This window comes from Macaca fascicularis, chromosome 10, assembly GCF_037993035.2.
Source record: "Macaca fascicularis isolate 582-1 chromosome 10, T2T-MFA8v1.1".
Lineage (NCBI taxonomy): Eukaryota > Metazoa > Chordata > Mammalia > Primates > Cercopithecidae > Macaca > Macaca fascicularis.
In genome coordinates, this window is record NC_088384.1 from 51,977,575 (window position 1) to 51,987,944 (window position 10,370).

A 10,370-nucleotide genomic window follows, 5' to 3' on the forward strand; every position below is an offset into this window, starting at 1 on the left:
AAGAGCAATGATTACAGTCTGAAAAACTGTCATTAAGCGATTAGTATTCAAAGTGCCATACTGAGGCCAAATCTTTTTGGCTTTCAATATCTAGCTTTATTATGTCACAATGACATTCAGATTCTTTTCCACTTACATTGTAAAACTGCACATGAACTCAAAACTCTAGGTAAATCTATAAACATATACCTATGAATCAACCTTTAGTTCATTAAAAAATATACTTTCTCTACACACACTTTCTTTCCCTTTCTAATGTGCATTATCTTATATAATCCTCAAAGCAATCTCTTGAGCTGGATTTTTTTTTTTTAAACGGATACATGTGCAGAACATGCAGGTTTATTACATAGGTATACACGTGCCATGGTGGTTTGCTGCACCCATCAACCTGTCACCTACATTAGGTATTTCTCTGAATGTTATCCCTCCCCTAGCCCCCCACCTCGCACAACCCCCGGTGTGTGATGTTTCCCTCCCTGTGTCCATGTGTTATCATTGTTCAACTCCCACCTATGTGTGAGAACATGCAGCGTTTGGTTTTCTGTTTGTGTGTTAGTTTGTGGAGAATGATGGTTTCCAGCTTCATCCTGCAAAGGACATGAACTCATCCTTTTTACGGCTGCATAGTATTCTATGGTGTATATGCACTACATTTTCTGGGAGTGTAAATTAGTTATTCCTTTTTTTTAACCTTAAAATTTGAATTTATGGAGCATTAAGTTCCGGACTGTAAAATCAAAAAGAAAAAAGAGATGTGAGGTCAAAGGAAGGAGAGATAGTGAAAAATGAGCCAGCAGTTGAAAAGTAAAATTTTTCAGTAAAGAGTAACAGTTAAGATGGCCGTTCATGTTGTTATCGAAACAAAAGAGGTTTGGTCTGGGTCCTGCTTCTCACCGCACAGAAACCCAGTGACAAGTATTGCTAAGAAAGAACGCTGTAACCCGGGTGGTGCAGCCAAGGAGAGGGAAGCTCAGTCTTAAATCCATCTCCTTCACTGACTAAAACTGGGAGTCTATTTGGCAGGAAGAAATGTAACATTGTATAAGAAAACAGGAATTAGGGAAGAGCAAGGAAGCATCTGGCACTGTGATCTGGTGAGTTTCAGCTCTTTGATACTTCCTGAAGGTCTTTTTTTGAGGGAAGGCAGATAAATACAAGTTTCAAGCTTTAACAGCAGGGTTAAATTTCTGTTTATCCTATGGGACTACCGGGCTGGTTTCAAAGTAAGCAATGATTCCATAGGCCCTTTCTGTTCTTTTAAAATCTGAAATAAACAACTGAATATATGTTATACGCTGAACCTAATGAAAATCCATTTCATGTGCTAAAAACCAGAGCAGATCGAAGTAAAAGCTGTTACAAATAGCCTGTAAGTATCAAGTTTGGGAACACCAGGAAAAATTCCAAAAAAGGTAATCAATTCATGAAACTTACAGATGAACAAGTGAATATTTCAGAATTCTTCTCAATACTAAGTATCAACATGACCTTATCAATATTTGCATTACTAATCATACAATAAGAACCTGACTTCTGACTATTCTAAGGTATAAATGTGTACTTTACCTTAAATAGGAAAATGTGTCATGTATCCATTTTGAGATTCATTACAAGATTCACAGAAGAGAAAACTGATAGCCCTGTATCGATTAAAACATTTTTTTTTTTTTTTTTGAGATGGAGTTTTGCTCTTGTTGCCTGGGCTGGGGTGAAATGACAAGATCTTGGCTCACTGCAACCTCCACCTCCCAGGTTCAAGTGATTCTCCTGCCTCAGTTTCCTGAGTAGCTGGGATTACAGGTGTCTGCCACCATGCTGGGTTAATTTTTTGTTGTTGTTGTTATTGTATTTTTAGTAGAGATGGGGTTTCACCATGTTGGCCAGGCTGGTCTTGAACTCCTGACCTCAGATGATCCACCCACCTCAGCCTCCCAAGAGATGGAATCTCACTATGTTGCCCAGGTTGGCCTAGAACTCCCAGGCTCAAGTGATTCTTCCACCTCAGGTTGGGGAGTGACAATAGGGTGCACATCCAGATGAGGGTAATTTTTGTAACAAAGGGAGGAAACTTACTATCAGAGAAACCTCAAGGCCCAGAAGGTTTCACTGGCATATTTTACCAACTTATTAAAAAAAGAACGTGATTAATTCCTAATGTCACAAGCAGTAAATTACTGAAAACTGCTAAAAACATGAAATTCACTTGGACATGGCTTAATATGTGTATACACATACTCACATAATTATGAGCCAGATTTACTCAAAACACTTTCAGTGTTCTCTAGACCTCATAAAAGCTATCCTTTGAGAGAAAATAAACCTATTAGGCAATTGCAAATTAAAACCACAATGAGCAATCACTGCATATCAACTTAAGATGGTAAAAATAAGATTGACCATACAAGTATTCACAAGAATGTCAACCAAAACTCTCATACCGTGCTGATGGAAATGTAAAATAAACCGTTTGGCACTTCCTTCAAAAGTTATATACCTACCATAGATCCCAGCTGTTCCATTCCCAGATATCTACTCAAGAGAAATGAAGGCCTATGTCCACACAAAAACTTGTACACAAATGTTCATAGTAGCTCTATTTGCATTAGCCCCAAACTGGAAGAACCCAAATGGCAATCAACAGACAAATGGATGAACAAATTTTGACCCAGGTATACAACAGTGTATTAATCAATGACAAAATGGAATCTCCTATTGATACATGCAACACTGGATGAATTTCATAACAACTATGTGAAGTAAAAGAAGCCACAATAATCTCCACCCCATGAAAATAGTCCACATGTTGTCATATCATATATCATATATATGGCTTTCTAGAAAATGCAAACTAAGCTTAAATGGAAAATCAGCATGTTGCCTAAATACTGGGCAGGGTCATGAATTACAAGGCGACACGAGAAAACTTTTGGGGGTATGGATATTTCAGTATCTTGGTGGCAATGAAGATGGTTTATTAGGTATGTGCATCTCAAAACTAACTGGATTTTATACTTTAAATATTTAATTTACTATAATTAAGCATTGATATAAAATTAAGCTGATTATATCGGCACTTGCCTAATAGGTTTATTTTGCAACACTAGAGACTGGGATTGAATTCTAAATTGTGCCACAACTTCTGTTTATACTTTTACAAACATGAATGACTATTTTACATATCCTCTGAATTGTGTGAGTTGACTTTATATCCACATTTAAAAAATATTTTATCCCAGTGACTGATTTACAAATACACATGTCAATCAAGAACTAATCGATAAAATACTACTTTAGAAGTTAAAGCAACTGATAAACTTTAATTTTAACCACAAATATTTTTTATAAAAAAATTGCATTAACCCTTATTACCTTGAATGTGGTATAAATCATAATCGGGATCTTGATTCTTCCTTTCCTGTCACTGCTGCCACTTCCAGGGAAATGCCTATAAAAGCAAATGAAATTATATGATTGCGTGTCAGGGCTTTCAGCTAGATTGTGTAGGGAACTCCTCTCCATGCTCCCTATAAATACAGCAATCTATACCCATTTTAAATAAAGACTTTAAAAGTCTTAGAAAGGACACAACTTTGCTAGGTAGCAGAGTGTAGGAATTGCCTATAGTCCCAACCAAGACAAAGTTTTAGCCACATATTAATATTCTGCAATTACCTGCTAATTTTTTTTCTCCAGCAAATTCTTATCTTTAGAATTAAAGAAAATTCAGTCACAATCCACGTTCACTGAATACTAAAAATACTATTATTAAAACCATTGAAAAACCCTTATATACATCAGTTTTAATAACTCAATATTTCAGCCAGGCGTGGTGGCTCATGCCTGTAATCCCAGCACTTTGGGAGGCTGAGGCGGGCAGATCATGAAGTCAGGAGATCGAGACCATCCTGGCTAACACGGTGAAACCCCATCTCTACTAAAAATACAAAAAATTAGCTGGGCGTGGTGGCAGGTGCCTGTCGTCCCTGCTACTAGGGAGGCTGGAGGCTGAGGCAGGAGAATGAATGGCATGAACCCGGGAAGCAGAGCTTGCAGTGAGAACACGCCAATGCACTCCAGCCTGGGCGACAGAGCGAGACTCCGTCTCAAAACAAAAAACAAAACAAAACAAAAAACTCAATATTCCAGAGTAGAGATGGTATAATTTTTGGCAATTTCAATGATGAGATACTTTGCTTTTTTTTTTTCCTCCTCATAAATCTCTTTTATTAACAAGAGGACAAAGCATACCTTTCTGCATAAAGCTTTGCCCACAATTAGGATAGGTAATTTGAAGCGGACTTTTGTGGCCAGATACAAAAGAGTGCATACTGGGTAATGTCTCTCATTTGAAGGTCAAAATAGGCAAACAAAATCCTTGTTATTGAATATCTAGGCTGGGAGTAGTGGCTCATGCCTGCAATTCTAGTACTTTGGGAGGCCGAGGCAAGCAAATCATCTGAGGTCAGGAGTTCAAGACCAGCATGGCCAACATGGTGAGACCACGTCTCTACTAAAAATACAAAAATGTAGCTGGGTATGGTGGCACATACCTGTAGTTCCAGCTACTTGGGAGGCTGAGGCAGGAGAATGGCATGAACCCCAGAGGCGGAGCTTGGAGTGAACAGAGATCGTGCCACTGCACTCCAGCCTGGGTGACAGAGCAAGACTGTCTCAAAAGAAAAAAAAAAAAAAGCCGAAAAGCCGGGCACGGTGGCTCATGCCTGTAATCCAGCACTTTGGGAGGCTGAGGTGGGTGGATTATGAGGTCAGGAGATCAAGACCATCCTCACTAACTTAGTGAAACTCTGTCTCTACTAAAAATACAAAAGATTAGCCAGGCATGGTGGCAGGCGCCTATAGTCCCAGCTACTTGGAAGGCTGAGGCAGGAGAATGGCGTGAACCCGGGAGGTGGAGCTTACAGTGAGCCAAGATTGCACCACTGTACTCCAGCCTGGGTGACAGAGCGAGACTCCATCTCAAAAAAAAAAAAAAAAAAAAAAAAAAAAAAAAAACTAAAAACGTTAATGTAAGGTAGTAAACTAAATAAGGAATCAATTTTTGTGACAATTGACAGCAGATTAGAATGACTATAGTTAACAACAATGCATTGTACATTCCAAATTAGTTAGAAGACAGAACTTGAAATCATGAATAGTCAAGGTTATAGACACCCCAGCTACTCTGACTTGATCATACCACAGATGATACATACAACAAATATCACAGTTACCCTATAAATATGTACAAATGTATGAATTAAAAAGGTTAAATCCAAAAAAAGTCTTGGAAGTTGCAGAAACATAGGCTGTAGCAACTATACGTATTTTCTTCCTTTCTGTTATGAATGTGTTTGTATGCAGATTATGTATTTGCATATATTAACTATTCCCTTCTTTTGTGCAATATTTTACAGAAGTTTTATTGGAGGTTTCTTTTCCATTTGTCCATTAGACTAGAGATTACTCAAATAGGCTAGGATTGAATTTGAAGAGTACGTGATACGCCTCATGACTAGTCAGTCTCCCAGAGACAGGTGTGGCTGTTGGAACACTACATCTCCTCATTTTGAGTAGATGGTAAAAAGTGATTTATCTGTAGGAAGTTGCACTTTGTTGGATGGAACAGTTGTGTTGTACAGAAAGTCACATGTGCAGGGAAGGGTGTGTATATTTCCTGAGTAGCCAGAGGGTAGCCGTGGCTAGCCATCAAAGCTGATGTCTCTCAGCTGCAAACCCATCCTCTGGGTTTGTGTTGAAGCTTGCGCTCTGCACAGCAACTGGCTTTGTGTGAGTCTCTGCCACAAGAACACACTATGTGGAGACAACAGGCCAGAGAAGGCAGAGGGATCTGTGCCTTCTTTTGGTCTCCTTGTCTGCACCCTAATCCCATCAAGGTCACTCCTTGGTACCCTCATTCTGCCTGGTGAAGGAAGGCCCTCCAATAACAAGATATGCGTCTGGTTGGCAATGCCTCTGACACTACCGAGAGCTTCACTATGCCCCAAAGCCGCCAGTGCCAGCCACACAGTATCCCACCTCCAAAGTCAAAAGGAGAGTGGGTGCAGTGGCAGCCATGGCCTAGAGTTGTTCCTCAGACACCTTAGTATTCTAGTTTTTTGGAAGAGGCCAGGGCAGGTGGATCATTTGAGGTCAGAAGTATGAGTTCAGCCTGGCCAACATGGTGAAACCCAGTCTCTACTAAAAATATAAAACTTATCTGGGCATGGTGGCACTCACCTGTAATCCCACCTACTCAGGAGGCTGAGGCAGGAGAATCACTTGGACCTGGGAGACGAAGGTTGCCCTGAGCTGAGATTGCACCACTGCACTCTAGACTGGGCAACAAAGTGAGAGTTTGTTTCAAAACAAAACAAAAAATAATAATACTTCTATAGTTTCTTGCAGCTCTCCCAAAATACACTTACATACATAAAAGCTCATTCACATGCATGCACACACTCATATTATCACAGTCCTTCCCCTCTCCCCAGCAATTCATTCCAGATGCCATTACATGGTGCTAAGTGTGGCAGGTGGTTGCCCCGGGAAGCACAGCAGGATGAGAAGGTTCAGGAGGAGCAGGAGAAGTTGCCAAGTCCCTGGGCAGACAGAGGCAGATGAGTGGCAGGCAAGGTGGTAACAGCCCACCAAGGAGTGTCCCATGTGAGTAAAGGACATGGGTCAAGCAGCGGGAGGCTCGATGGTGGCACTAGTACGCAAGATAAACACTGGGGAAATGATGGAATAAATCAACAGGCTGAAAATATCTGGTTGGTATGGTTCTATGAAAGAATTATAAATAGGAAAAGAAACAAACCAGCAAACAAAAAACAAGCCCTGGATGTTAAGAACAGAAGTGAAGATACAGGTATGAGCTTTTGGCCTTCAACCTGTGTAAGAACACAGATAAATACAGATGTAAACGTGCGCATGCACACGATGATTTTCCTTATTGTGCTGACTGTATTGTGGTTACACAGGCCAATGTCCTTGTTTATAAAAATTACACATGGAAGTAGCTGAGAGATAGGGCATTGTGCTGGCAACTTACTGTCAAATAGTACAGGAAAAAGTTTATTGCACCATGTACATGGATGCTTTCTGAGGGCTTTCTGTTAGCTTGAAATTGTTTCAAACTGTAACTGATTTTACAACAAAAATGTAAAAGAATTACAATATTATTTATCTCTTCTATATCAAGCTTTTCTCTTGTGGTCTATCTTACAGGTATTTCCATATGAATATAAACAGAGCCATCACTTTGTGTTTACTGGCAACATGAATAGAATTTCCAGAATGGAACTATAGGTTAATTATCTTTTTTATAAAGCAGCAATGGGTTAAAGAATATACATATCTTGAAAATAACAGATTTCATCAAAGTACCATCCACAAGATAGTTATAGTCTACATGCACATAAACAATGTCTTAACCTGCCTTTTTTTCCAAACCCTTTGCTAAGACTGAGCATAAGCAAAATTTACCGTCTGCCAACCTACTAGGTGTCAAACATTTTAATTCTTAGATTTTTAGCTCCACTTCTTTAATTAGATTGAGAATTTCTTGAGTCTCTTCTCATTTATTTTGTGGATTGCTTCTTTTAAAAAACTATACAGTGGGGGTCTTCCTTTGTTGCCCAGGCTGGGTTCAAACTCCTGAGGGCAAGCAATCCTCCCATCTTGGCCCCTCAATGCACTGGGATTACTGGTGTAAGCCACCGTGCCTAGCCTGGATTTGTTCTTTGCAAATCGAACCCTTTGTCATCTTCTTGCAAATAGCCTACCCTTTCTCTTACATGGCCTTTGACACATTTTAGTTGGTTTTGCCATACAAAACATTTAGATTTTTGGTCAAATGTGTGCATAGAATACATTTAAAGAAACTGAAGTGTATTTTTTTTCACCTGTTTTTAATCTAAAGTCTTATTATATCTGGATTTTAACATTTCTTGAAGTAATGTCAGATTATAAATGTTTGGATTTTATTCATTTTCTAAATGATTCTGACTGGTTTCCTACATATATAATCATATAACCTGCAAAAGAAGATGTGCCCTTTACTTTCTAATTATTTACAAGTAATCTGCACTGGTTTAAGCATCTAGGAAACTGATGAGTACCTGGGGGGAATGTGTATCTGTTTCATATGAAGCATGCTTCTAGTGGTTCACTATTAGATAATAATGGGTTGGCATTTGCAATAATATTATTGCAACCAATTATATTAAGGATTTCTGCTGCTTTTTCATGAGATACCCAGATGATACATTATTTCTAGTTAGTTCAATAATATGAGAAAATGAATTAAGATTTTTTATAAAATTATCCTGTGTTTCTGGATAAATCCTAAACCTGAAATTCACTGTAGAATATACATTTTTATTTTTTAAAGACAGAATCTTGCTCTATTGCCCAGGCTGGAGTGCAATGGTGTAATCCTAGCTCACTTCAGCCTCCAATTCCTGAACCCAAGTGACCCTCTTGTCTCAGCTTCCTGAGTAGCTGAGGCGACCGACATGCACCACCACACCTGTCTAATTTTTGTATTTTTTATAGAGGTGGAGTATTGCTATGTTGCCCAGGCTGGTCTCTAACTCCTTGGCTCCAGCAATCCACATGCCACAGGCTGCCAAAATGCTGAGACTACAGGCATGAGTCATCACACTGAGCCGGAAGATATTTTTTGAACTCATGTGAAAGCACAGTTAAAAGCCCCACGATGCCAGGATCTGCAACAGTGAAAATTCAGATAGAACACAACCGACAACTGGCTCTCATCCTCTGCAAGAGGTTAAGCCCAGAGACATCAACTATTTTTCAACAATGTAAAATTGTGTTTCATAGATTAAAATTTTTGGGCCCCACATATAACCTAAAGACAGGTTAAAGCGCTTAAAGGAACATATAAGCTATAAATCCCTTAATATACAAACTAGTGCCAGGCACGATGCTGCGTGCTTGTAATTCTAGCACTTTGGGAGGCCAAGTTGAGTGGATTACTTGAGCCCACAAGTTGATTTCTGAAAAAGGTTTTATGGTAAGTAAGTGGAGAAGGAATGGTCTTTTCAACAGATGCTGCTGGTACATCACGTGCAAAATGATGACTTTAAACTCTTACCTCACAATATGTGCAAAAAATAACTTACAATGGATCTTACCCTAAACATAACAGATCAAACTATAAATTTCAGGAAAAAAATCTGAGTTTAAACATTTGTGACCTTAGGTTGGACAAAGATTCTCTAGATACAACACCAAGAGCGTAGTAATAAGAGGAAAACTTGAAAAACTGAATTTCACCAAAGCAAAAGCTTTTGAGCTATAAGGGATACCACCAAGAAAATGAAACAACTAGCCAGACAGCAACAATATGTGCAGACTCTTATTTCTGATAAAAGACTTGCATCCAGAACATATCGAGGACTTAGCTATAACTTGTAAAAGAAGAACACAGTTTTTAAATGCGCAGACACTTATATAGACATGTCACACACAATAAAAGTAAAACAAAATAAAATCTTCATGCTTTTGGGTTAGGCAATGGTGTCTTAAATAGGAAGTCAAGGCTGGATTCGGTGGCTCATGCCCGTAATCCCAGCACTTTGGGAGGCCAAGGCAGGTGGATCACGATGTCAGGAGATCGAGACTATCCTGGCTAATACAGTGAAACCCCATCTCTACTAAAAGTACAAAAATTTAGCCGGGCACAGAGGCACGTGCCTGTAGTCCCAGACACTTGGGAGGCTGAGGCAGAATTGCTTGAACCCAGGAGGCGAGGTTGCAGTGAGCCAAGATCACGCCACTGCACTCCAGCCTGGGCGACAGAGCGAGATCCGTCTCAGAAAAAAAAAAAAAAAAGTGAAGTCAAAGGCACAAGTGCCAAGAGAATAATCTGGTTTCTCTCAAAATTAAAAACTTTTCTGCCTCAAAATGATACTACCAAGAAAGAGAGAAGACAACTTATATATTAAGAATAATGTAGAATTATTAGAATTGGAGAAAATATTCCCAAATCCTACACCACAGCCTGCATGAAAGAGCGACATCCTGTCTCACACACACATTTTTTTTTAAATCATCAATCAATTAGGGACTTATATCGAGACCATGTAAAACACTCTTCTGACTCAATAATAAAAACATACCCAATTTTAAAATGGGAAGAGGATCTAAATAGACATTACTCCAAAAAATATACGTAAATGACCAATAAGCACACTGAAAGATAACACAAACCTGTAATCCAAGCACTTTGGGAAGCCTAGGCAGGTGGATTGCTCGAGTCCAGGAGTTTGACACCAGCCTGGGCAACGTTGAGGAAAGCCCATCTCTCAAAAAAAAAAAAAAAAATTTCAAAAATCAGCCAG